Source organism: Schistocerca serialis, chromosome 1, assembly GCF_023864345.2.
Source record: "Schistocerca serialis cubense isolate TAMUIC-IGC-003099 chromosome 1, iqSchSeri2.2, whole genome shotgun sequence".
NCBI lineage: Eukaryota > Metazoa > Arthropoda > Insecta > Orthoptera > Acrididae > Schistocerca > Schistocerca serialis.
The window spans coordinates 386,008,543-386,014,855 of record NC_064638.1 but is presented as its reverse complement, the minus strand read 5'-3'; the positions used below and the strand labels follow the sequence as shown (position 1 = coordinate 386,014,855).

At 45.1% G+C, this 6,313-nt stretch overlaps 1 non-coding gene across 1 annotated transcript; it reads right to left on the bottom strand.

Annotated features, from left to right (window-relative positions):
* Nucleotides 1–5,903: 5,903 nt before the first annotated feature.
* Nucleotides 5,904–5,978, bottom strand: Trnat-ugu (transfer RNA threonine (anticodon UGU)). Its single transcript has one exon. It is a non-coding gene; the product is annotated as a tRNA-Thr (tRNA).
* Nucleotides 5,979–6,313: the final 335 nt, after the last annotated feature.

Here is a 6,313-nt window from a genome sequence, read left to right as displayed (position 1 = left end):
AACTCGTTTGAAACAATTACTGGCTCCTTGTCGGAGACGGCTGCTGGCATTCGGAAGGCCTGCAGTGTCACGTGCTGTGACGTACGCGCCATGGCCTGTCCTTCTGGTGGGCCTCGCTCTCTATAGACAACAGCATCGTCCGCGAACAGCCTCGTGGAGCATCCGACACTCCAGTTAGACGGAGTTTCGATTTTCGTTTTGCAGTGATAGACAATTCAGAGATTGTTAAACATTGTCTCACTTACGAGAGCTTCATTTTTATCGTAAATAATAGAAAAATCATCATTCAGACGGTAAAAGCAGGTGCGCTGAGTTAAGTATTCCAACTAACCGAAATCTGGAAAACTCATTTACGCGATACTGTTACTTTAACGACGATATGCAGGAGTATATACACCAGTCTTCAGTCGTTTCTCCCGATTCTTGCGTACGTTTATAAGTTAAGCAAACGGCAAGTGTGGTTCCGAAAAAAAATTCAACGACTGTGTAGCTTACGGAAACAAACAGCAACTTTCTCGCATTCAGAACAACTACAGATTCACCAAGTGAAATATGGTGGCTAATAATACGGCGTGACACCGCAGTGAGCGCAAATAACATATTCAGTATTAATAAAGTGCAGTACGTCGCTTCTAGTTCACTGTCGAACGCCAAGGAGATGCACAAAGCACTTGTGAAAAAAGATCTCTTCATTGTCGTAGTTCCCTCAGTAGAAGTATTAAACGATGTCATAGACATAAAACTGGATAAGCAGAAGCGTATTCAGGTGACGGTGTTTAGTGTATTCATCTCTTGGTCTCCCTTTACGATTTTTACCCTCCACGCTGCCCTCGACGGTATTCAGGTCGAATTTGACGAATTCTCGCCAGCGAATACAAAGCTCAACACAAAACTCGATATTAAATTACTTCTCCACCGCCGTTTTCTGACGGGTGTCAAACGCATACCGTTCCATTCGCAGCTAGGGCGCCTGCTGCAGCGATGCTAGGCTAGCGCTTTGATCTTTAATACGGCTGTTGTTGAAACTTAGGGATCGTAACAGCGCAACTCACAACGAGATAGTATTGCAGTTTGGAATATCACACAAGCAGTCTTGGACAGACTGCGTATGCTGAGTCTGTAATGTGAAGAATATTGTGGGGTGTCGGTTGTGCTGTTTCAGGTACCCCTATGATGCTGTTGTCCGATCTCCCATGATTAACGGAGAAGGGAAGCAGCCAAATGATAGTGCATATTAATTACAGGAAATGGTAATTTCGTGCGACGACAATGGCTGACGGAATGATAACTAATAGTGGTGGCCAAATCAAACATAGCAATACGGGTACCAAACCACGCATACAGGGGTGCGCTCATGTGATTTGTAACAGAAACAAGTGGTCACTATAACAATCAGATTTATTATCGAAAAGCAAAACACGTGAGTGATCCAGTGAGATGAAGAGCTGAACAATTAACGCTTGGATGAGGAGGTTCTCATGGTGAACACTAACCTTAGCGCAGGTGGATGGACACGACAAAAAAAGTATGCGGATAATACACTAATACGACCAGTGACTGTAAGCATGGTTAGTAAATTGTAGGAAGAACACAAAAAAATGGATACGAACAGTAAGATCGACAAAGTGCATACTGAAAGCAACTAGCTGGCTATGAAGCATTAAAACGGGATAACGGGCTCCTGAAGAGAGTGAACTAATATCGCGTCCCTAAGGAATCGGTGGTTGCAACGATGGTCCATCTTATCAAACTCATACCGCAATGCGGAAGGCGGCGGCAGTTGCAGCTGGAGACAATGAATTCAGCTCTCTCTACGTACTCAGTACACAAAAGGACATCTTTCTTTGCGACCGCAAGGCTCGCCTCACCGCTCGTCCGACAAGAAGTCTTTACTCCACCATCTCCTAGCAGCGTCTGTCATTACTTTTCCGTAGCATAGTAGCATGTGTCTTCTGTGTAAATGCTCTGACACTTGGCTGTTTCTATCAGAACAGGTATCTCGCTGGCCAGTGGTGGCAGATATTGTGAGTTCAGTGCAGTAAAACGTAAGTAAAGATGTTAAACAATGCCCTATACGTGCAGATTTACACTGTGTTCAACCAGTGGAGCCTTGGGGTGGGGAGGCAGGCAGAAGGTCTCTCCCACGCCATGGTACAATTTCGAAATGGGTCTATGAGACCGGCACGTAGGCACAGCCGTAAAAATGTGTGCTCTACGGAAAATAACAGTAAAAACGAATCAGGACGCTGGATTCTGAAATTAAAACAGAACGTTATTTTGTGGGGTCGCTCCTAAAGGAACAGGGACTCACACGCTTCCCACGGCAAGGCGACACCTGGCTAGAGGTTTATTATTGTCTTAAACGTCTTCTTTGGACGATGCTGCGGTTTCTCTGGGCGATATCTGTTTCGTCCACTGCCTGGAGTGCGGGGGTGAAGGAAGTGAATGCCGTGTCGGCTACCTGAGGTGAGACCCAGCCACGGACTCTGAACATTTTTATGGTAGTCTGTTCCTTTTAAGAAGACTCTTTATCTTTTGCTAGCCAGCTAATACACTCTCATCTGTACGGCTCTTAACTATACTAAAAAGAAAAGTGAAAAGAGAGCAATAAAAGGGACAGTCACTGGAGGTATTGACTCTGGCCGGCCGGGGTGGCTGAGCGGTTCTAGGCGCTACAGTCTGGAACCGCGCGACCGCTACGGTCGCAGGTTCGAATCCTGCCTCGGGCATGGATGTGTGTGATGTCCTTAGGTTAGTTAGGTTTAAGTAGTTCTAAGTTCTAGGGGACTGATGACCTCAGATGTTAAGTCCCATAGTGCTCAGAGCCATTTGAACCATTTATTGACTCTAGCTTGCAGTTATTATGTAGTGACAGAGATCGACTGCTTAGTCATGGGAATGAGCATAAAATATTCTGAAATACGGGGTGTCCTTGTTAAATATACAATGATATAAAATGTAATAACTAGAAAAGTAATTGAGATATTTATTGACGGTAAATTTCTGCAAGTATGGTAACTCAGTATCTTTTTCTGTAGATCCATCCTGGCCATGAGACATCAGCTGGTTAAGTAATTGTCAATATCAATGAAAGTCTCCGACTGCTGTGTAACTAACATGTTATTTTATTTTATTTTTACGACAACCAATTTCGGCATTCCACTATGCTATCTTCAGGCCGCATATGCATCTCACAAAATAAACGAGAATGCCATACAGTGCCATATATCCCTAGATTTCGTGAATTCAAACCGTTTCACAAGTGCTTTCTACCAAGTCTTCGAATCAAACACTTGTGAAAAGGTTTGAACCCACGAAATTCAGGGATGTTTGCCACTGTATGGCAATATCATTTATTTTGAAAGATGCAAATGGGGCCTGAAGATGGCACAGTGGAATGCCGAAACTGGTTGTCGTCAAAATAAAATAAAAAAACATCTTAGTTGCACTGCTGTTGGAGAATTTAATTGATATTGACAAAACGTTTTTACACACCTAATACACCTCGATATGGGCATCATTAGTGGCACAACAGACATCTAACGTGTATTCCACTTCTCTTCAAGTATTTTGCAACATTACAGGCGTAACATTTGCGATACCTGCATAAATGCGGCGGCGCAGATCTGACAGATCACAAATTGTTGTCTGATACACTTGATTTTTGATAGACCCTCACAGTAAAACATCAAGTGGCGTAACGTCTGCGGCTGTAGGGGGCCTCTGGAACTGTGTGCTTAGCGTGGTGGTCCGACATCGACAGCAAACTCCCAGTTTCCCAAAGTCGCTTGCCCCAATTTATTGACTGTTAGGTAATTGGGAACATCATCAGTTGGTCGCAGTCCATACTCATGCCGAAAATGGCGTCGTACCAATATAACAGACTTTAGCTCCGTGAAAGAAAGCACACAGAACACCTTCTGCTGTGGAGTCCACATGACTATTGTGCACGCGGTACCAACTGCCGCAAGGAAACACGGGAAACATTTTGAGTTACCATACTTGTAGAAGCAAACCACCAATAAGTAGCTTCATTACGTCTCAAGTAATTACGTTTTATATTGCTATATTATTATGTGTCTAACCTAGAGATGCTGTCTGACGGTGTCAAAGAAAACTGACCATGTAACGTCATGTAACTGAAAACTTGTACCAAACAAGGGTCGGAGTTACTGTGACAGTCTCTTGTGCTACGCTTATTTTTGCAATATCATGTTATATTCCTTTTAGACAGCCAATTTGTGTCATGCTGCCTTTCATATATTCAAGGATACTGCTTGACATTCGTCGCTGTCTCCCTTGTATTGTTCAACTCGAGCATACTGATTTGTGAGAAACGTTGGATTGGCTACATCCGAACTGAGCTCATCTGGCGGATCAGTGACTGTTGGTCTTTTACATGAGCTAGTCTGAGTGTGGTCTTTTAAGTGGTTTTCCACGCTCGGTTAGGCAAATGATGAGCTGTTCCGCAGTCTCCATCGCAGAAAACACGCTACGTCGAAAATCAAAATTCGCCAACACACAGAATAAAATTTACGCGATTCATAGACAGAAAATGTATACGATATCTGAGCACAAGTAGTAAGATCTGCGTTAATATATAAAGGGGAAACGTTGCTAGTGAAAATCTCGAAATGTACTTGGACCGATTTACTTCAAATTTTATACGGTATTAAAATAAACCGTCTGTTGAACATACGTTACATGTATTTTTTAACAATAATAATATACAGGTTTTCTGTTGTGCCGGGTGTTCTTCCGTCCGGAAATTTGAATCGCCGCGTTAATGTAGTGCGGGGCCCTTCCTGCGGTAAATGGAAATGAGCGTTTGGCGTCAGTGGCCGGGAGGCCCCTTACGGTGCAGGTCTTAATTACATTCGACGCCACATTGGGCGACCTGCGCCCCGGATGGGGATGAAATGATGATGAAGACAACACATCACCCAGTCCCTGAGCGGAGAAAATCCCCGACCCAGCCGGGAATCGAACCCAGGCCCGTAGGACGGCATTCCGTCACGCTGGCCACTCAGCTATCGGGGCGGATCCTTCATGTGGTGTTCCAGGCTGAGGAGGCGAGATCGGCCGGCGTGTCAGTCTCTCTTTTCGTCGCGTGGTGTGGTGGATGTGCAGCTTTTACAGGAGAGCTATAGTTTTGTGGCAGTGAGAGCCAGAAGTGGCTTCGTCGGACCGTAGGCCTTGTCTGTTCAGACGTCACATAAGCTGTTGGATGCCTGCGGTTGTGCAACAAGATGCATAATATGATCTTCCAGTTACTTCACTGGTGAACAGAGCAAGCTGCGAAACTGAATCGCGAGTGTTGTTTTATAAGGAGTGTTCAAATGAAAAGCTGCGAAACGTCGTAAGAATAAACCCGGTTGCAGTCTGCATATCCCGCTTTGGGAAAAAATAGTGACACATCTGGAGACAGCATACAATGGATGCATGCGCCGTCAACTGCCGCTAAAAGTTCAAAGCTGTGGTCTCAACAGCTGTGATGATCACTGTCTTTTTCGACGTCAGTCCGATAATCATCGAATTCCTGGATCACGGAAAGCTCATTAACATTGACGCATGCTGCGAGACACACCTTAACCTACGCAGTCCATCAAGAGCGAATGGCAGGGGTTGCTCACGGAGGGAGTGATTTTGCTCCACGATAACGCGCTTCTACACGTCTCCAAGGCCACACAAAGTGAATTGGCCAAGTGCAAGTGGGAGCAGCTTGGGCAACCACCCTACAGCTCCCACGTGTCGCCTTTCAGGTATTTACTTATATGGATATGGTGTCTGTTCTTTCGGACATGATGACCTGCAGCCGTCTAGAACGAAATTAGAATTATATTAATACCTTCAGCTGCTAACGGGCGTTGATATATATCTCAACGGGGACGGGTGAAAATGTGTGCCCCGACCGGGACTCGAACCCGGGATCTCCTGCTTACATGGCAGACGCTCTCTCCATCTGAGCCACCGAGGGCCCAGTGGATAGTGCGACTGCAGGGACTATCTTGCGCACTCCTCCCGCAAGACCCATATTCTCACCTTGAATGTCCACACACTACATTCGTAGTGTCCCACCCCAACACGCTCATTACTCGTGGAAGACATTCTTACCAAGTCCCGTAAGAGTTCGGGGAATATGTGTGCACTCGCACAGAAGAAGAAGGTCATGGCCGTTGTTGCCAGAACTATATACTTATATGGATATGGTGTCTGAAGGTATTAATATAATTCTAATTTCGTTTCTGGTATTTGGTCCGCTAGAAACAACTGAAAGGGAAGCGCTTCAAAGAACTGAAGGACACAGTCCAAT